The 22180-nt window shown below is 43.9% G+C and overlaps 1 protein-coding gene across 2 annotated transcripts in view; it reads right to left on the bottom strand.

The window, feature by feature from the left end:
- Positions 1–22180, bottom strand: part of LOC134336817 (rab effector Noc2-like) — a 258174-nt gene that overhangs the window by 177385 nt on the left and 58609 nt on the right. For both annotated transcript variants that reach the window (XM_063031313.1, XM_063031312.1), the window contains one exon: positions 3828–3890. The gene's annotated coding sequence lies outside the window, so the exon portion shown is untranslated. The remainder of the gene's footprint in view (positions 1–3827; positions 3891–22180) is intronic.

Here is a 22180-nt window from a genome sequence, read left to right as displayed (position 1 = left end):
AAGCGTGGCACCTTTAAGGGTCAACGCCATGGCTGAAAGCGCGGCAGGAGAGGTGGAATTCAAACCAGGCTGCAGCACGGGGGGCCGGGGGGGGGAGTGGAATGAGGCCTCCCCCACCGAGCATCTTGTTGGCGAATGTACAGACACTGGAAAATACGACTGACGATCTCAGGGCAAGGCTGCTGAATCAGAAGCAGATCTCAATTGTTTGTTGCACTGAAACTTAGTTAAATGCAGATCCTCCTGATGCAGTGATACGAGAAGATTTTATGATCTTCAGAATGGATCAAACCATCACCTCTGGTAAGTAAATAGGTGGCACTATAGGATTTTTAGACAATTCTCATTGGTGCACAGATATTGGGGTTGTGTCAACCTCTTGTCCCCCTGACTTAGAACAATTAACGATTAAACATAGACCATTCGATTTGCCTCAGGAGTTCTCATCCGTGATTCTGACTGCAGTTTACGGACCTCCAGCAGCCGATTATAAAAAAGCACTCACAAAACTGCACGATGTTGTCTGTAAGCAAGGAACAGCTCATCCCCACGCATTTCAAATTATAGTTGGTGACTTCAACCAGACCTGTATGAAGAAAACCCTGCCCAATCACCGTCACCCATGTAACCTGTTGCACCAGAGATCCCAACACACCAGACCACCGCTGCACTACGATAAACAGTGCTTGTTGTTCCTCCCCACGATCACATTTTGGCAAGTCAGACCATTTGGCTGTACCCCTACTACCTGCACACAGACAGAGCCTAAAGAGCAAGGCTCCAGAGATCAAGACAACCAAGAGGAGGTCACAGGAGGCAGAGGAGTGGTTGCAGGATTGCCTTGAGTCAGTGTTCAAAAGCTCATATGAGGACTTGAATGACTGCACCAGCGTAGTTACAAACTTTATTAAAACTACTGCGGATGAGTGGGCCCACATGAAATTCTTCAGGGTTTTCCCCAATCAGAAATCCTGAATGAACAATGAAACCTGGAACCTGCTGAGAGCCAGATCAGAGGCATTCAAGTCTGGAGATCAAGAATGCTGCAGGAGATGCGGGTATGATCTCTGGAAAGCCATCTCTCGGAAGAACTGGAGATTCCGGATTAGACCAGACACACACCCCTTTGTGTCCCGATGATCCTTTCATCTCAGTATCTGAAGATGATGTGCAGGCTGCATTCTAGAGAGTGAATCCGAGGAAAGCTTCTGGTCTGGATGGAGTACCTCGCCGAGTACTGAAGATCTGTGCTGACCAACTGGCTTGTGTATTTACAGATATCTTCAACCTCTTGTTCCAGCAGTGTGTGGTACGCACCTACATCAAGCAGGCTTCAATTGTACCAGTGCCCAAGAAGAGTGTGGTAACCCGTCTAAATGACAGATGCTCAGTGGCACTTACATCCACAGTGATGAAGTGTTTTGACAGGCTGGTGTTGAAGCACATCAGCTCTTGCCAGAGTAGTGTCTTGGATCTGCTCCAGTTTGCCTACCGAAGCGGCAGTTCTACAGCAGATGTTATTACATTGGCTCTTCACACAACCCTGGAACATCTGGACAGTGAAGATGCATACATCAGGATGCTCTTTCTTGATTACAGCTCGCATTTAACACTATCATCCCCTCAAAACTAATCAGTAAACTTCAAGACCTGGGCCTCAATACCTTCTTGTGAAATTGGATCCTGGATTTCCTTACTTGTGGACAACAGTCAGTTCAGATTGGCTAAAACACCTCCTCCACAATCTCCATCAGCACAGGAGCACCACAGGGATGTGTACTTAGCCTCCTGCTCTACCTGCTTTACACCTATGACTGTGTGGCTAAGTACAGCTCCAACACCATGTACAAGTTTGCTGATGACACCACTGTTGTGGGCTGCATCAAAAGTGGTGATGAATCTGCATACAGGAGGGAGATTGAAGACGTGGCTGAGTGGTGTAATTACAACAACCTCTCACTCAATGTCAATAAGACCAAGGAACTGATTGTAGACTCCAGGAGAGGGAAACCAGAGGTCCATGAGCCGGTAATCATCGGAAAATCAGAGGTGAAGAGAGTTATCAAAAGCCTTGGCAAATTTCTGTAGATGTGTGGTAGAAAGTGTGCTGACTGGCTGCATTATAGCCTGGTGTGGGAACAGCAATGTCTTTGAGCAGAAAATCCTACAAAAGGTAGTGGATTCATCCTAGTACATCACAGGTAAAACCTTCCCAATCTTTGAGCACATCTATATGAAACGTTACTGTAGAAAAGCAGCATCCATCGTCGAAGATCCTCACCACCCAGGCCATGTTCTTTCTTCACGGCTGCCATCAGGTAGAGGGTACAAGTGCCTGAGGACCCACACCACCAGATTCAAGAACAGTTACTACCCCTCAACCATCAGGCTTTTGAACAAAAGGAGATAACTACACTATTTAAGAATGCAAACACGAGGGATTCTGTAGACGCTGGAAATTCAAGCAACATACATCAAAGTTGCTGGTGAACACAGCAGGCCAGACAGCATCTATAAGTAGAGGTACAATTGACATTTCGGGCCGAGACCCTTCGTCAGGACTAACTGAAAGAAGAGCTAGCAAGAGATTTGAAAGTGGGAAGAGGAGGGGGAGATCCAAAATGATAACGAGTCTGAGTCAAAATGTGGTCGAAAAGTTGAAGAGCCGAAGAAATTACAGATGGGGAGCAGTGAGAGATGGTTTCACTGAACGCCCGTCGAAGAGAAGATTTAAACTTCTTCAGTGTAGGCATCACCGGAAGAGGCTTCGCAGTAGTGAATTTAAAAACGCAAAACTTCTTCAGTTAAAGACTCCTTTATCTTGTTATTTCACGCTCGTTATCTATTGCTATTTCTTTATTATCTGCACAGTACATCACAGTTTGTGCACAATTATTTACACAGTTTGTTTACAGTTTATAGTTCCTGATGTTTACAGTTTACAGATCCTGTTTACAGTTAACGTTCTCTAGATTTGCTAAGTATGCCACAGAGAAAGAATCTTAGGGTTGTACGTGATGACATGTATATACTCTGATATTAAACTTAACTTTGAACTGCAATTTCTTGTTATTATCATCTAATTAATGCTTTCAACTGGTAGTGAAAATTGAAACTTACAATATAACTGCTGGTAATCCACAGTCGGGATTCTCAGTATTGAAAAATCTCAACCATTTCTTACAACTCTAGGTTATTCCACTGGTTGTAAAATACTTCATGTCTTGAGGTCATGAAAGGTGCTCAGACAATACACATTTGTCTTTATATTTCCCTGATTCAGTCCATGTATTCTCTGCTACCAGTCTGCACATTTCCTGATATCTTATCAGGTTTTACTTCGATGTCAGTGGATTCAGGATTCAGGAACACCCACCACCAGGTTCTTGAACAGTTATTACCCCTCAACCACCAGAGGAGATAACTTCACTTGCCATATCACTGAACTGTTCCCACAACCTACGGACTCACTTTCTAGAACTCTTCATCTCATGTTTTCGATATGTATTGCTTATTTATTATCATAATTTATTTTTATTTCCATTTGTATTTGCATAGTTTGTTGCCTTTTACACACCAGTTGTCGGCCTGTTGGTGCAGCTTTTCACTGATTATATTACAGTTGATGGATTTATTGAGAATGCCTGCAAGTAAATGAATCTCAGGGTTCTTTCTGGTGACACACATGTACTTTGATAATAAATTAATTTGAACTTTGACAATTCAAATACAACAGCATACAGTACAAACATTACATCAATAAAATGTTCATTATTGTTGAGAGTTTAATTTTAAGTTCAATGTACCAACCAAGGAAATTGACTTACTTTAAAGCCAAGGACCTTCAATAGCCATCAATCGTTGCTTGTTCTTGTTTGATGTTATTCACCCTATTGACAGAAAACAGCAGCACTTTAGAAAGGTGGACTTCAAAGAGGTCATGAACATTACACTGGAAACTTTAGAATTCCATGGAAATGTTTTTCACAATTGGTCAGACATTTGCTGCAGTTTAAAACACTCACATCACTGCCCTGCTTAAATCCCATGATGGTTAAACCAACCGAAATGTGCATCCTCACAGCTTGATCTGACCAGCTGATGGTCAACAACATCAGAAAATATCTTGTTATTCACTGGAGATAACTGCAACCAACTGGTGCTATAAGCTGGACCTTCCTACGTATCTTAATTGACTGGAAAAAGACAGGTAGGTCACAAAGGTAGGACTTGGAGCATTGAGGAAGGCACAGTAGCATTAGCACAATCACTTTACAGCACCAGTTGATCACCAGTCCAGGCTTGAATCCCACATCGTCTGTAAGGGGTTTGCACTCTCCCCCAGGTGCTCTGGTTTCCACCCACATTCCAAAGATGCACAGTTAGGGTTATGGTCAGTGAGTTATGGGGATGCGATATCGGTGCCAGAAGTGTGGCCCCCAGCACAGCTGATTTGATTTGACTTGACACAAATGACGCATTGCGCCGTGTGTTTCAATGTACAGGTGACATAATGCCATATCTAAATCTGAATCTGAATCGATGCCCAGCAGAGTGGGAGAAAAGAAAGACAGGGTTGTTCTCCGCTCACAGGAACACTAAATTATTTCCCACTACGGCCTATTAGGCACCAGATCCAGAATGATCTGTCCGGCCTCGAGAGCAACCTCATGCTGACCCAAGGGAAACACTTGCCATGGGCTAGCCTGGGTGCTTGTGCAGACTCCCAAAGAAAGACAGCAGCCTTCCAGCAACCACACCGCAGCAACACAGAGGACTCTTATGATTCAGCACAAAGACATCAAGACCCTTATACAAGGTTAAATCACTTAATCTGTAACTTGCACTGAGGACAGATTTCCCAATGTAACTCCTGGCAAGCAAGTTTAGATGTTCTTGTGGAAGCCAGAACTTCCCAGCATATTACAGCAGTTCCAAGACTAATTCCAAGTAATGACAAAGGATATTAGCTGTGCTTTAAAAAAAAAAGCAACCAGATTTGTACTATTGGTTTACAATTGTTATCAGCAGAACTTAATCTCCAAAGAAATGGCAAATTTGTGATAAAATGCAGTATTTGATTTTCTTGAAAATAAATAGATGAGTAATTCAGTTCAAACTTAATAACTGGTAACAAGCGCTCAAACGTGCACTATTGCCAGTTATCTGCTAAGCAGGAATATGTTATAGAAATTCTAATGATTAAATGTCACACTGTCGATAAAATTACAGCTATTTGAATGTCTTTGTATTTTTCTTTGTATCAACTTCCTCATTAACAAAGCACCTATGATCAATACCTAGCAAATACTAATAAAAGTCGTGATAGTTTTTTGCACATTTTCAGTATCAATTGCATAATATTATTTGACAGGAATGGATAACAGGTCCACAGGTCCTGACCATGAAAAGGAAGACTGATCTAGACTCAGCGTGTACATTTGAAGAAACAAACAATTTAACACCTACTCTTGGAGGCTTATTCACACGACCGTGCAGCCTGATTAATTAAACGGTTTCTTTTCCCATGACTCCAATGCTCTTACACCCTCAGCCTCGTATTGCACACCCTATACACTCATGAACTGTGTTGGTGGATTCTGCTTTAACGCCACCTACAAGTTTGCAAATTATAGCACCGTAGTGGGCCGTTTATCAGATCACAATGAGTCAGAGTACAGGAGGGAGACAAAGAGCCTAGTGAAATGCTGCCATGATGACACCCCTTCTGTCAATGTCAGCAAAACTAAAGAGCTGGTCTGTCTATGAAGGTTCTCAGTCATCCAGGTCTTTGTATATCAAGCAGTAGTAAATCAAGGCAACTGGACTTGCTGTACACACAAAATGCTGGGAGAACTCAGCAGGCCAGGCAACAACTATGGAAAAGAGTACAGTCGACATTTCGGGCCAAGACCCTTCAGTAGGACTGGAGAAAAAAAAGATTAGGAGTAGAGTTAAGAGGTGAGGGGTGGGGGGGGGTGGGAGAAAGACAAGGTGATAGGTGAAACCGGGAGGGGGAGAGGTGAAGCAAAGAGCTAAGGAGTTGATAGGTGAAAGAAATACAGGGGAAATTTAATTGGAGAAGACAGAAGGCCATGGAAGAAATAAAAGGGGGGAGGAGCACCAGAGGGAGGTGATGGGCAGGCAAGGAGGGAAGGTGAGAGAGGGAAAAGGGGATGGGGAATGGTGAAGGGGGGAGGGGTGCGGGTGCCATTACCGGAAGTTTGAGAAATCGATGTTCATGCCATCAGACTGGAGGCTACTCAAACAGGTACAAGGTGTTGTTCCTCCAACCCGAGTGTGGATTCATTGCGACAGCAGAGGAGGCTATGGATAGACATACCGGAATGGGAAGTGGAATTAAAATGGGTAGCTACTGGGAGATCCTGTTTTTTTCTAGCAGACAGAGCATAAATGCACAGCAAAGCAGTTTCCCAATCTATGTCAGGTCTCACCAATACACAGGAGCACCAGACACAGTACATGACCCCAATGAAGTATATGAAGTGTCACCACACCTGGAAGGACTGTTTGAGGCCCTAAATGGTAGTAAGGGAGGAGGTGTAGAGGCAGATTATAGTTGCTATGAGGCCACACTCAGGTTGGAGGAACAACACCTTGTATTCCGTCAGGGTAGCCTCCAACCTGATGCCATGAACAGCAGTTTCTCGAACTTCTGGTAATGTTCCCCTTTTCCCTCTCTCACCTTACCTCCTTGCCTGCCCATCACCTCCCTCTGGTGCTCCTCCCCCTTTTCTTTCTCCCATGGCCTTCTGTCCTCTCCTATCAGATTCCCCCTTCTCCAGCCCTGTACCCCTTTCACCTATCCACTTCCCAGCTCTTTACTTCACCCCTCCCCCTCCTAGTTTCACCTATCATCTTGTGATTCTCCCTCCCCTCCCCCAACATTTTAACTCTATTCCTCGTCTTTTTTTCTCCAGTCCTGCTGAAGGGTCTCAGCCCGAAACATCATCTGTACTTGTGCTGCCTTAAGTAATCAGTTATTTTTATTCGTCATTTAGCACCCTTTGCTGGTAGTTTTGTATATCAGTCATTTAGGTCATGTGATCTGTGTCTCTAGTTGATGACATCATTAGTAGGCGTCGAGACAGTTCTCCATGTAGAGTTGAGGGAGAGCTTGTGCCTTTTCATCCGACATCATCCTGATGTCGGTCTTTGAAAGCATCAGCGGTATGTAAAAGCAATCTTTGGGTTTATTATTTATTGATGTATATGCGTATTTCCACAAATCAGAGATATTTGAACAGTTTATGTGCAGATAAAATACAGATGGAATATTCATGAAGACCACATGTTCTGGCTAACCTTTAGTGAGAAAATGTACATAAGATACATTGTATGTAGCAACATCTTACTTACCAGTAGCCTATCTTTATGATATATTCGGAACTTATTTGTATACAGTACCTTGTGCATTATTTTGTATCATTTGTGGTATACTTAATGCTTGCAGGTCAGGTCAGGGCCTTGCCTTGCTACTGGTGCCACGTAGCCCAGTACTACCTGTCTCGGGTCGGGTTGTCAGCGACTCAACTGGCACACCCCCTGGTGCACTTCGGTTAACCGGGGAGGAGGGTGTGTAGGCACCCAGCAGGACTAAAAACAAAACCCGTCAAAGGGCGGATGAACTCTTTGTGAGTCAACGGCCACCTACTGTCTGTGTGAGGAGTGGTGTGCCACACAGTCTTTCGTTTTGCGCCTTGTAAGGCATTATGATGACAGACAACCCAACAAACCCTATACTTCCAGAGCCGGGAGTGCTCAGGAACTCTGTGGAACACCCAGACCCTGGCCGAGACAGGCAGTATGAAGATGCAACCTCAAACCCCACGGGGAGGGTTGAGTCCGACAAGGGGGCCGAGCAAACTGCGCATCTTTTGCATTGTAAGGTAAAAACAATCATCGCAACCTTCAACGCAAACACCATCCGCCTCTTGCCTCGATGCACAGAGTTGGCATCACAGGCAAGCAGCTACGAGATCTCCACCCTGGGGATCCAAGAACACCGTCATGTACACCCTGACCAAGAGATAAAGTTCACAGAGGTAGAGGGGATGCACCTCATCACCTCGTCCACATGGAGACAGCCGACGACGATGTCAGCACAAGGTGGAGTAGGGCTGATGTTGAACCGCAAGGCGAAGGAGGCACTGAGGGACGTAGTCTCAGTCAGTGACAGAATCCTTACTGTGGAATTTGACGGAAACCCAGTGACCTCGTCATCATCTGTTACTCCCCGCACAACTGCGGCAAGGAGAAGGAGGTGGAGGCTTCTACAGTAAACTTCACAAAGCTGTCACTTCAATACCGGCACATAACTTTCTGGCTGTGCTCAGCGATTTTAATGCCCAGGTCGGACTGGAAGATGTTCCATACTCATACCAAGACTTCACCAACAGAAATGGACAATATCTAGTTGATTTCATCCAGGAACACAGTATCATTGCCGCCAACACACAATTCAAGAAGTGAGCTGGTAATCTGTGGACATACGAAAACAGAGCCTCCATCTACAGGAAACAGCTCGATTACATCCTCGTAAGAACAAAATGGCGTAATTGTGTGATCAACACAGAAGCCTACAGCACCTTCAACTCGGTCAGTTCTGACCACAGAGCAAGTGAGACTGAGCCTGCGGCAACCCAAAGCCACAGGTCCCAAGGAGAAGGTAGACTGGAAGGCATTCTCCTCACAACCTATTCTTCAAGCCCAGTACACAGTGGAGGTGAGAAATCGCTTCGGCCCACTGGAAAGGGAGGAGGAAGAGACTGCCACCGACCGCTAACAACGGCTCATAGACGGACACACAGATGCAACAAAGAGTTTGCCTACTGTGAAGCGAATCAAGAAGAGTCGGATCTCGAAACATCCTGACGTCGTCACAGCAAGAAGTGTGGTCAATGCTTGTCATGCCGAACTTAGAAGGAGCGAAACAGAAGAGCTAAGAGACAAGTTCAAGACAGCAAAGAAGAATCTCTTTGCCACCTACGACCGACTAAAGGAAGAGGAACTAGCTGAGAGGATTAGAGAGATAGAAGCTGCTAATGAAGACTGCAGCATGGAGAATCATGGCGCCTAGACAATGAGATCAGTAGATGGAAGAAGTCCCCATCAGGTCAAATAAGTGGTAAAACAGCAGAAGACCGTGTGCTGACATGGTTTACCCACTTTAAGAACCTGCTGGGAAGCCCTCCAATGATCATGGAAGAAGAAGAGGACAAACCCATGATACTAACGCAAGAAGACATCAATGACGGCCCATTCACCATTGAGGAACTGAAGAAGGCCCAAATATGCACTCAAACAGGGCAGGAGCGCTGGACCAGATGGGATACCACCAGATGTCCTGAAGAACTGCGACCTGGACGACATCTTGCTGTACATATGTAATACGGCACTGACGAAAGGCGACAATCCAGAACAGTGGTCACTCTCAAACATTATCCCAGTCCCCAAGTCTGGATCCCTCACAAAGACAGATAACTACCACGGTATCGGCTTGATCTGCATCTTAGCAAAGTTATACAATCGGATGATCTTGAACAGGATTCACACCGCCATTGACCCTAAGCTAAGATTCAATCAGAATGATTTTCGGCAGAAGCACACAACAGTAATGCAAATACTTGCTCTCCATAGGATCATCGAGGAAGTCAAGAAGAACAACCTACCAGCCGTGATTACTTACATCGATTTTCGCAAAGCTTTTGACTCCATTCACCGAGATAAAATGCTGAAGATCCTGAAAGCTTACGGAGTGCCAGACCATCTACTGAGAGCAATAGAGTCCGAAACCATGCGAAAGTTTATCACCAGACGGAGAAACAGCAGTGTTCGAGCTCCTAGCTGGTGTGCTGCAAGGAGACACTCTGGCACCCTACATCTTTATAATCGTCCTTGATTACGCTCTGCGTCAAGCTACCAAAGATCATGACAAGCTTGGTTTTACCATAAAACCAGGGTGAATCAAAAGGGTCAGACCAGTTACGCTCACAGATCTCGATTTTGCAGATGACATAGTCCTGCTCTCTGACCAGATGGAGGAAGCACAGCAGCGACTGACAAAAGTGGAAATTGAGTGCAATAAAGTTGGACTTCACCTAAACGCTAAAAAGACAGAGTACATGGCATTTAACTGTGACAAAGATACTCTCAAGACCGTAGAGAATGATACCATTAAGAAAGTCTTTGACTACAAGTACCTCGGGTCAAGAATGATGAGTTCGGAGAAGGACATAAAGATATGGAAGGCGCTGGTGTGGAGGGCTATGAACGACATGAAAGAAATCTGGAAGTTGAACCTGACCAGAGGGCTTAAAAAGAGGATCTTCACAGCAGTCATAGAGTCCATTCTCATGTACGGATGTGAGACGTGGACACTCACCAAGACTATACGAAAGTCTCTAGATGGTTGCTATACACGAATGCTCCGGATGGCTCTTGACATGAGTTGGCAACAGCACATGACGAACGTTGAGCTCTATAACAACATACCGATGCTCACCACTAAAATCGAGGCGAGAAGACTGCAACTAGCGGGGCACTGTCTACGCCACCCCAAGCTACCTGCCAGCGTAGTCATCATACGGGAGCCCAAGCATGGGAGGATGAACCCTGGGCACCCTCCCAAGACTATGGTCAACACACTCCTAGAAGACAGCTAATGTAGATGAACTAAACACACTGATGACGGAGAGGGAGAAGTGAAGAGTCCGTCATCATGCCCGATGCCAGCCCCTTAGGTTTGAGTCCACGTAGTAGTAGTAATGCTTGCCTTGTACTTACCAAAATGGGACTTTGGACACCTTTCAATTGTATGTTTTTCTTTCTGTCAGTTTTACCCTACCACCAGTTGCTACATTAAAGAAAGTCAACTTGGAACGTCTTTGTCAGTGTAGTAATTGGGAATGGAGTTCATCTGCCTGTCAATTCAAGCAAGGCGTGTGAGGATAGGACAGTACTCTTTTCCATAGATGCTGCCTGGCCTGCTGAGTTCCTGCAGCATTTTGTGTGTGTTGCTTGGATTTCCAGCATCTGCAGATTTCCTCCTGTTTGTAACTGGACTTGCTGTGTTGTCTAGAAGACGTTTCGCTATTCATCCGAAAGGCTTCTTCAGTTCTAATCCATGGTGGGTAGTTTTCCGGTTTATAAACCCTTGAGTTGTTTAAAGGTATAGCAATCACATGAGGGTTGTTATAAGTCGTAGAGGTAATGAGAGAGTCATTAGTCTTATTGTTACATGAATGGAGGTGTGAACTGTTGTGGAGCTGGGGGGGTAGAGATGTTGGGATGCATTGTAAGGAGCTGATAGGTGGTGTCGTACCCCAAACCCTCTGTTCAGGGGTAGGTTTTCCCAGTTTTGACAAAGATGGCTTCTTTAACCCCCTCCTTCAAATCACATGTCCTACCTGTCCAACATGTGCACTTTGTTATCATCAAAGGAGTGCCCCTTGTCCTTTAGATCAGGGGTCCCCAACCTTTATGGCACCGCGGACCAGTTTAAAATTGACAATATTCTTGCAGACCGGCCGACTGGCTGGGGGAGGAGGCGGGTGTGTTCAAGTAGGGTTAAACTCACCTCAACATGTCTCTTACAGTTAGGGTCACCAACTTTCTCACTCCCAAATAAGGGACAAAAGTAGCCGTCAAATCCCGGGACACTTTACCCCAGGAAAGACTACCATGACCATAAAGCCTTGCGCGGGCACCTGTGTGCGCATGCGCGTACGTGCCAATTTCCCCCCCCCCCCCACAAATCCGTTTTGCCTTCATCTTCCCGGCTATACTGTACATACATTATTTCTACTTTATATAGGCTGTGTATTTAGCATATCATTCCTGCTTTTACTATATGTTAATGTTATTTATTTTCTGTTTTATGTGTTATTTGGTATGATTTGTTAGGTTTTCTTTGGGTCTGGGAACGCTCAAAGATTTTTCCCATATAAATTAATGGTAATTGCTTCTTTACTTCACATCATTTTGGCACGAAAGGTTTCATAGGAACGCTCTATTTTAGCGGGGGAAATACGGGACAAACCAATTTAGCCCAATATATGGGATGTCCCAGCAATAACAGAACAGTTGGCAACCCTATGTTCAAGTTCAACAGTGCATGACAGGGAATGAGGAAAGGTGCAACTGACTCGTATTGTTTCCTCACGGCCCGGTAGCACATGCTTTGTGGCCCCGTACCGGTCCGCAGCCCGGAGGTTGGGGACCGCTGCTTTAGATGTAGAAATACAGCTGAGTTTTGACCTGTGGTATTAGCCCTCCTATGTTGGGCCATTTGTTTGTGAAGTGGTTGTTTTGTCTCACCGATATACAGATCTGTGCAGTTCTCATTGCATTGGATAGCATATACAATAGTGCTCTGTTTTTGTTTAGATGTGGGATCTTGAAGGTGGATGAGTTTCTGTCTGAGTGTGTTTGTAGGTTTGGAGAAACACAGGGACTTGGTGTTTGTTGAAAATCCTGAGTTTCTCTGAAACTCCAGCTACACATGGGATGACTATGTTTTTCCATCTGGTTTGCTCCTTACCTCTGTCTGTTGGGCTGATGTCCCTGCTGGTTTTTGTTGCCATCTTGATGAAGGTCCAGTCAGGGGAGCCGCAAGTTTTCAAGGCTTCTCTCAAATACTCGTGCTCCTTATGTTTGGCTGTAAATGTTGGTGGGCCCATTCTTGGCAAAGTGATGTAGTGTCTGATAACCCCCAACTTGTGTTCTAATGGGTGAGACGGGTCAAACTGTAGGTACTGATCTGTGTGGGCATCTAGATATGGAAGTTTACAGGAAACCAACCCCCACAGATCAGTACCTACAGTCTGACTCTTCTCACCCATCAGAACATAAATTGGGGATTATCAGGACACTACATCACCGCACTGAAAATGTGCCCACAAATATTACAGCCAAAAGTAAGGCGCATGAGTATTTAAGAGAAGCCTTGAAAGCTTGCAGCTCCCCTGACCAAGCCTTCATCATTTTTAGCAACAAAGCCCAGCAGGGACACCAGCCCAACAGACAGAGGTAAGGAGCAAACCAGATGGAAAAACATAGTCATCTCATGTGTAGCCGGAGTTTCAGAGAAACTCAGAAGGATTTTCAACAAACACCAAATCCCTGTGTTTTTCCAAACCTACAAACACACTCAGACAGAAACCCGTCCACCCCTAGAATCCTACACCTAAACAAAAACAGAGCAATATTGTATATGCTATCCAATGCAATGAGAACTGCACAGATCTGTATATCGGTGAGACAAAACAACCACTTCACAAACAAATGGCCCGACATAGGAGGGCTAATACCACAGGTCAAAACTCACCTGTATATCTACATCTAAAGGACAAGGGACACTCCTTTGATGATAACAAAGTGCACATTTTGGACAGGAAGGACATGTGATTTGAAGGAAGGGTTAAAAAAGCCATCTTTGTCAAACTGGAAAGCCTACCCCTGAACAGAGGGTTTGGGATACGACACCACCTATCAGCTACTTACAATGCAGTGCCAACATCTCTACCCCCACAGCTCCACAACAGTTCACACCTCCATTCATGTAACGATAAGACTAATGATCCTCTCATTACCTCTATGACTCTTAACGATCCTCATGGAATCGCTATACCTTTAAAGAACTCACAGTTTATAAGCCAGGAAACTACCCAACATGGAATAAGACTGAAGAAACCTCTTGGACGAGTAGCAAAATGTCTTCTAGACAATACAGCCTTGATTTACTACTGCTTGATATAAAAGAGTTGGTCGTTAACTTCAGTAAGAGAGGCAGTTCACATGGTCTTGTTTACGTCAATGGTACTGAGGCCAGGAAAGTTGAGAGCTTCAGGGTCCTGAGACTGAACATCACCACTTCGGCCCTCATAATTTCTATCGACGTACCGTTAAAGCATCACAGCTCGTTATAACTGCTCTACCCGCGACCACAGGAGATTGCAGAGAGCTGTGGACTCAGCTCAGCACGTCACAGAAACCAGCCTCCCTTCCACAGACTCGGTGCACACTTCTCACTGCCTGTAAGGCAGCCAGCATAATCCAAGACCCCAGCCACCTTCCACATTCTCTCTTCTCCCCCTTCCTCTCAGACAGAAAATACAAAAGCCTGAAAAAGGCTATCCAAAGGCTCCATAGTACAACAAAATAGACTCTTGGTTTAACAATCTACCTCGCTATGACCTTTACAAACATGAGAAAGTCTGCAGATGCTGGAAATCCAAAGCAACACACACAAAATGCTGGAGGAACTCAGCAGGCCAGGCAGCACCTATGAAAAAGAGTTAACAGTCGACATTTCAGGCAGAGACTCTTAACCAGGACTGACGCAACGTTATGACCTTGCACCTTAACGTCTACTTGCATTGCACTCTCTGCAACATTTTATTCCGCATTCTGCTGATTACCAATGCACTGCTGTAATGAATTGAAATGTATAGATAGTATGCCAGACAAGTTTTCATTGTACACCACAACACATGTGACAACAATAAACCAATTTTTCTTAAGTATTCAAATTTTATTTGTATTTAAGTATATTCAATTCCTCAGTACAGTAGCACAGCTGTTAGAAATCAGTCCTGACTGAGAAGACTGACATTCCCAACCCCTCCTCTCCTTGCTAAGCGGACACAGACTAAGAACAAATACAGCACCTTTCCTACCACTTCATCAATGATTAATTATTTCAGAACAGGAACAATGCACATTGCAATGATTAAAAACAGGAATATTTAATACTTTGATCTGAATTTTGGCCAGCTAAATTTTATACAGCTTTAACTTTACTGAAAATCCAAATGGGAATTATCTTTGATAAACGAGTATTAATAGTATTTTGCACAAATTATTCATGTTGCAATGTTGATTTTTGTAGGTGATATAGAGTTTTGCCTAGATATATTTTCAGTGCTATGGAAATTTTTCCATGACATTTTGGTTTATGATCTTATTCCCTTGGTGAATGACTACGTATGAATTAAACAAGCAGATTGAGGTCAGAGCATCCCACTAATCAATGCTTTCCTGCCTGATGCATTTTGCAGACCAAACCAGAAACTGGCAGAAGTCAACCTGTTAATTCAAAATCTGCCCCAGTACAAGTCTTTTATCAAACCATTGGACTTACAGTGAGAACGTTCAAAGAGCCATACAACATGAGAACAGGCCATTCAGCCCAAATCATCCAAACCAACAAGTGGGCATCCTCCTTTATTAATCCTACCTTCCAACACTAGGCCCACAGTGTTCAGTGCCCAGTCACAACTTAAACCCTGTCAGTGAATTTGCTTCCACCATTCTCTCTAGCAGCGCATTCCAAGTACTCATCAGTCTGGGTGAAAAATGTCTCCCAAAAGTAACCTCTTTTACCACTTACCCAATTCTATGTCTTACATGGTGACAGGCTAGACACAAATAAGGTACTGGTATATCCAAATTAGCTCACTTCTATTGCAGATTTCAGACAGTATATTAAAAAAACACATTTGTTAGACGTATTAAGTGTTTAGATTTAGAAATTACTGCAGTACAGAAATAATGTTTAGTATATTTTCAAACATATTTGGACGCTCCTTGAAGACGGTCTTAAACAGGATTCCAGAAAAACAATTTTCAGAAAAATCATATCATATCAAACCACCTTCAAATCAAATCAAGTTCAGTAATCATTCAAGCCATACATAGATACAGCCGAACAAGACTCTGTTCCTCTGGCATCAAGGTGCAAAACATTCAAAATAGCAAGCGAACATTTACAAATAGCGAGTTAATGTAATCAAAATAGCGAGCAAAGAAGCATATTCACTTGAAAAAAATATATACATATAGTCCAAGACCCTAAGCGACTATGTCCAGCAATTGATGATACAGCCTCCCGGCACTGTGCAGACACACACAGTCCAGTCTGTCATTCCACTGCTCTAACACAGGAAGGTAGTACCGATGGGAGAGGCCAGACCCCAGCTGAAGTGCTTCTGCATCGCTCACCTTCAAACTAATGCATTCTCAATCAACAATGAATCGCTATCATTTTCCTCTAAAACACCCTCAATGCCTCTGATCTTCAACTTCAGTCACTTCAGTGAAGTTTCCAATCTTCTCAGAGCACCAATATCACTCAGGCTGAATTTGTGGGAAAAAAAACCCATCCAAACCCTGCTGCATCCTCAGATTTCCTTTCACAGCCTAACTTTTCAACAACATTTTTATTCATTTGTCCATTATTGCTAGAATTGTTCGATTTTCTTTCCTCTAGGTAAACTTTTGCTGACTTTTCTATGTTAATTTATCTTGTAGTCAAGAATGTTTTAAAAAATATACATAATGCGAACTGAAAAGTTGAGGACAACAGTTCCAACAAGAGGTCCATTTTACGCCTCTGAGAAAATAAGCAACAAATTACACCATTACCCCTTACCCAGATACCATGTCAGTCGTAGAGTCCTGGAGCCCAGAAACAGGCCTTTCAGCCCAACTGCTCCATGCTAACCAAGACACCCATCCAAGCAGGTCCCATTTGCCTACATTTAGCCCATATTCTTCTAGACCTTTCGCATCCTGTATTTGTCCAACCGTCTGCTAGAAGTTATTATACCTGCCTCAACCACTTCCTCTGGCAGCTCATTCCATATACAGTAGTGCAATAGTAGCAGTGGGGGAGAAATGGCTACTTGAACCAGCAGAAACCAGGGAAAACCTTTGATAAATTAGACAAAAATCACACAAATGCTGAGAAAACTTTCAAAGCACTTATAAAACTACCGGTCCTGAAGGAAATTGAGCAGAGATGACTCACAGATTGGGGAAAAGCCAAAAGCACTTCTAAAAGCCCAAATTAATAATTTCATTCTTAAAAGAGTCTGTACTTCTATTTCAAATTATTTAAAAATTTGATCAATAGAATACTGAAACCTATTGTGTTTATTCCACACTCTGTAAACGCCATCTTTTGTGGGGAATTGTTGATGGTGAAACCAAATCTTAAATCAATAAGGTTGAGAAATATCTGAGGCAATCCTGAATTGATTGTCCCATTATTTGATTTGATGAATACCCTGCGTGCTGTTTCAAAGGGCAGGATAGTTACCAGGTAGTCCTGTTTGAATAACTTTTCCACAGCATGAACCTAAGCATTAATTAAGGATTATCTGCCTAATTTAGGACCTTTATAAATTAAACTCAGCAAAAAAAAGAAATCAGAAACCACAATCTTAGCCCTCTGGAACACTTATTTGGCTAAAGCCAACAGCCCTCAATTTTGACTATTCAAAATCTCACATACTATCTCTGTGAACACACACACACACACAATAACAATATTCTTGTTTCCCTCTACAAAAAGGAGAGAGGAGGCGGCGAAGAGGGGAGACGGATAGATTGGGAGATGGGGAGGGTTGGAGGAGAGAGGGAGAGGAAGAGAAAAGAGGGAGGGGAAAAGAATAAAGAAGAGTCAGGACAAGAGTGGGAAAGAGGGAGGAGGAGGGAAGAATAAGCAAGAAGGGGCGAGGAGGAAACAGGGAATTGGAGGAGTGGAGGGGCTTAGAGGAGGACAAGGGACACATTGGGAAGTGAAGGGGGCTAAAGGATGGTCAAGGGTGCAGAGAGGATGGAGTGTAGGGGCAGAGCTAGGAGGAAGCGGAAGAGAGAGGAGCAGAGGCAGGAAAAAGGGGGAGAGAGGGGGCAAAGGGGCAAGGAGAGGGAGGGGAGGTGGGGGAGGTGGGGAAGGGTGGGAGAGGAGGGGTGCGGAGAGGAGGGTTGGGGAGAGGGGTGGGGGAGAGGGGAGGATGGGAAGAGTGGGGAGAAGAGGGTATGGGGAAGAGAGTTAGAGGGGAAAGGGGTGAGAAGGGAGTGCAGGAGAGGGGGAGAGGGAGAGAGGGGTGAGGGATGGGATGGGTGAAAGTGGGGAGAAGTTGAGGGGGCGAGGGTTAGAGAGGGGAAAGGGGTGAGGGGGATTGGGGAAGGAGGTGGGGAGGAGGGGGTGAGTGGGAAAGGGGAGAGAGAAGGGAGAGAGTGGGAGAAGTAGGAGAGGATAGAGGGGAAGAGGGGGAGAGGAAGGAGGGGGAAAGGGGGAGAGGAAGGAGGGGGAAGAGGGGGAGGAGGGAGGGGGAAGAGGGGGAGGAGGGAGGGGGAAGAGGGGGAGAAGAGGGAGGGGGAAGAGGGGGAGAAGAGGTAGGGGAAGAGGGGGAAAGTGGGAGAAGAGGGAGGGGGAAGAGGGGGAGAAGAGGGAGGGGGAAGAGGAGGAGGAGGGAGGGGGAAGGGGAAGAGGAAGAGGAAGAGGAAGGAGGGGGAAAGGGGAAGCGGAGGGGGGAAGGGGAGAGGTAGAAGAGGGGCAGAATGCTTCTTGTCTCCTTATGTAAAAGAAAACTATTTTTGTTATAATTTTTTAACTTGATAAAACAAATGAGTTCATAGGTAACTAATGCATTCATAATTCATTCTTCTCTATAAGTGGCAAAGGAAGTTGATTTAGTATCAGAGACAATACTAATGACCTTGCTGACAAGTTTGAAAGATTACAGACGCCGAGCTGGAAGTTGTCCCACTACAGAGATGGATTAAAACAGGATTCACTGTATTTATTTTATGACAAGCTTCTGAGGAAGTGAAAGTCCCTGAACACTTGGACCATAAGGATGGTGCAGAGTCAATTACTAAATAAAGCATCCAAAATGCAAACAAGCAAATGGAACCGCAATGATAACTAGAATAAGTAAGAAGATAATATTGTACAATTAACTCTAGGATTTAAGAGATCTTTCTACTACAACTAAAGCTCTGCAGACCTCAAACTTTGCAGAACTTGAAAGTTCTCTCTGACACCACATGTGTTTACTCCAAATTGTCTGGTTTCCTTCCCCCTCCCAAAGGCAAAACATTTGGTAGGTTAATTGGCCACTGCAAATTGTCCCTCATTTTTGGTAGAATCTAGGGGAAATTGATGAAAATGTAAGTGGCATGTGATGAGTGGAGCAGACTCAGTGGGCCAAGGGGTGTAATTCTGAGCTGCAGAACTCAATAACTCTGTGACTTTATGACTCAAAGTATTCCGTCACTCACATTTAATCATGAATTTTTTTGGTTGATTTTGTTTGGAAGTAGACTTCTCTTTTATCATGCCCAGGAGCAATAGTTGCAAATAATTGTAAAGTTAGAAGTGTCAGAGCCTGAGTGCTGATGATAGCTCTCTGCCCAAAACGCTGCTTATTCCCATCCATAGATGCTGCCTGACCTGCTGTGCTCCTCCAGCACATTGTGTACTGCTGAGTTATTAGCCTTTTGTATGTGTGCTCCATGCAAATGGACAACTGATCTAACTGATCCATCATTGACTTGAGGTTCACCAGTTTCTAAGACAGGGTACAAAAGCATTTACAACTTAGGTCACGAAAGAGAAGAACCAAAAAGGAACAGCCAGAGTTGGATGAGCTACTAGATGATAACTTCTGAGCCTTTCTACTCAACATCATATAGCTATGTATGGCAGGGTGTTCATTGCTGTTTGAACAGTTCTAAACCTAATTGTGATTTCAATAAAGTCATTGTACGCAATATAGCAGTCACATCAAATCTTTGATTTGTTCTGTGAAGGGTAAAGTCTTATACTTAAATCTATTAATCTATCCTGGACAGATAGTTCATAGAATGATAGAAAATATATGGTTTGGAAGTAAAACATTTGGCTCATCATGACTACACTGGCCAAAATAATCATCTTTAGATTAATCCCACTTCTTAGCTCATAGTTTGTAACCCTGCAACTCAGGACTATTCATATGTCCTTCCAGTGGTGAAGTTTCTGTGTCCAACATCTTTGAGACAACGCATAACAGACCCCTGCCATGAGCAGTTAAATTAAACAGCATTTTTTTCAATTGCCCTCTGATTTATCCACCAATTATCTTAAATCTATTCTCCCTTGTTGCAGTCCTCACTGATAGGGTAAATTGGTCTTAACCGTTAACGTAGCCAGACCACAATTCTCAATTTCCTTTACTCCATTGAAAACAACCTCCCCGCCTACGGTCTTATAATTGTAAATCTCCAGCTCTCACAGCAGTGTCAGATGCCTGTGCACCTTCTCTATTGGTATCAAGTTCTTCCTGAAGTGTGAGAAGCAGAACTAGTTGTGTCCTAACTAAAGGCAACGTGGTGGCAAGGCAGATAATGTTGCTGCTTCATTGCTCTAAGGACCCAAGGTCAATCATTACTTTGGGAGCTGTAAATACAGAGTTCAAATCCCAAGACTGAATGGTTTCTGTTATTTTACTGATGACGATATCCCAAAGACAAGCTGGTTCCTTAACTGGCTACTGTGTCACCCATTCCCATAGGTAAAAGGCAAAACAATTACAAGTGAGATGTTGAGCATATGTGAGAGAATAAAGTATCAAGGTTACAGAGAACAAGAGGGAAATGACATTGATGGGACTGCTTCATTGAATGGTCCGGACCAAATGGCCGCCTCCTCTCCTCTGTTGTACTAGACAAATATATATAAAATGAAGACTGCAGTGGCTGGAATCTGGAGCAAGAAACAAACTGCTGGAGTAAACACAGGTCAACAATTTTTTTTCATAAATACTGCTTCCTTGGAATTTTTTTTTGTTATGATAGACCACTTGAAGCTGAACACAAATATAATTTCAGACTACTTGTATCACAAAGGAATTTGGAGAAACACAAAATTAACTTATTGAATATAATGTGTTTCACTGCATAACAGTGCTGATGCTTTGCAATAGTTCAACTAAGCTAAAAATGCTTTGTTGATGATTTTCGTTTATACTCAGTGTCTGAGGCTTCTCACTTAAGTGTCCAACAATAGTCAGGCGGCATTGATGGATTCCAATTGCCTTGGTTGACCATGGCCACAATGTCCTGGTGAAACCATTTACCATGCTTGTCATTGACAGAGGGGAAGAAGTCTAAATGGGAATGCAGAAAATGAATCCTTAGTGACATGGCTTCGTATACTTGAAAAATATTGTTAACCAGCTGCATGTAGTTTGATGTTCTGTGGTTACCAAGAAAACTTTCAACAACATCTTTAAGTATATTCCATGCAATTTTCTCCAGTCCCACTAGTTCTTCAAATTGCCTGTCATTGATAACCTACTTGATTTGCAGACCAACAAAAGTGCCTTTCTTAATCTTGGCCTCAGTTATTCTGACTTGAATTATGATTTGAAATAACAAATATAGGCAATTACAAAAAAATATGGTGCATGATAGGGAAATTTCATGGTGATTTTCACGATCAGCAGCCCAAAATCTAAAAGATATCCCCAAACGTTTTCAGGAAGCAAAATTTTTATTGGCCCGTGAAATCAATGCATCTAGCGTCAGCTGCAGGGGAATGGGCTGTTGACATTTGGGTCAAAACTCTTCATCAGGACTGAGAGTTGAAAGGAGAGAGATCCGGTAAGAAGAGGAGAGGGGAAGTGGTGAAAAGGGGCCAGAAGTGATTGGTGGACTTGGGGGGGGGGGGTAGCTGAAGATCGATGGGTAAATCAAGCCATGTAGGGAATGGGTGGAGTCCGGAGGTGGAAATAACAAATATAGGCAGTTTAAACAAAACAAGATGCATGACAGGAAAACTGCATGGTGATTTTCATGATCAGCAGCCCAAAATCCATAAGATGCACTAGAGGCCTTGATAGAGGGATGTGGAGAGGATATTTCCCATGGTGGGAGAGCCTAAGACCAAAGGACACAGCCTCAGAACAGAGGGGCGTCCTTTTAGAATGGAGATGAGGGGGAATTTCTTTAGCCATTGTGATGAACCTGTGGAATTCATTGCCACAGGCAGCTGTGGAGGTCAAGTCTTTATGTATATTTAAGACAGATTAATAAGTTCTTGATTAATCAGAGGATGAAGGGATACGAGGAGAAGGCAGGAGATCAGAGCTGAGAGAAAAATTGGACCAGCCATGACGAAATGGCAGAGCAGACTCAATGGGCCAAATGGCCTAATTCTGCTCCTATATCTTACGGTGTTACGGTCTTAAAAGTATTCAGGAAGCAACCTGTCATCCTACAGCTACCCTTTCCACCACCCCACCCCCTCCCGCAAGTCCACCAATGATTTCTGGCCCCTTCTTACCACTCCCCCTCTCCTGCTAGATGCACTGCAGAACTGCTTTGA

The sequence above is a fragment of the Mobula hypostoma genome, chromosome 23, assembly GCF_963921235.1.
Source record: "Mobula hypostoma chromosome 23, sMobHyp1.1, whole genome shotgun sequence".
Lineage (NCBI taxonomy): Eukaryota > Metazoa > Chordata > Chondrichthyes > Myliobatiformes > Myliobatidae > Mobula > Mobula hypostoma.
This window is presented reverse-complemented; position numbering and strand designations above follow the sequence as displayed.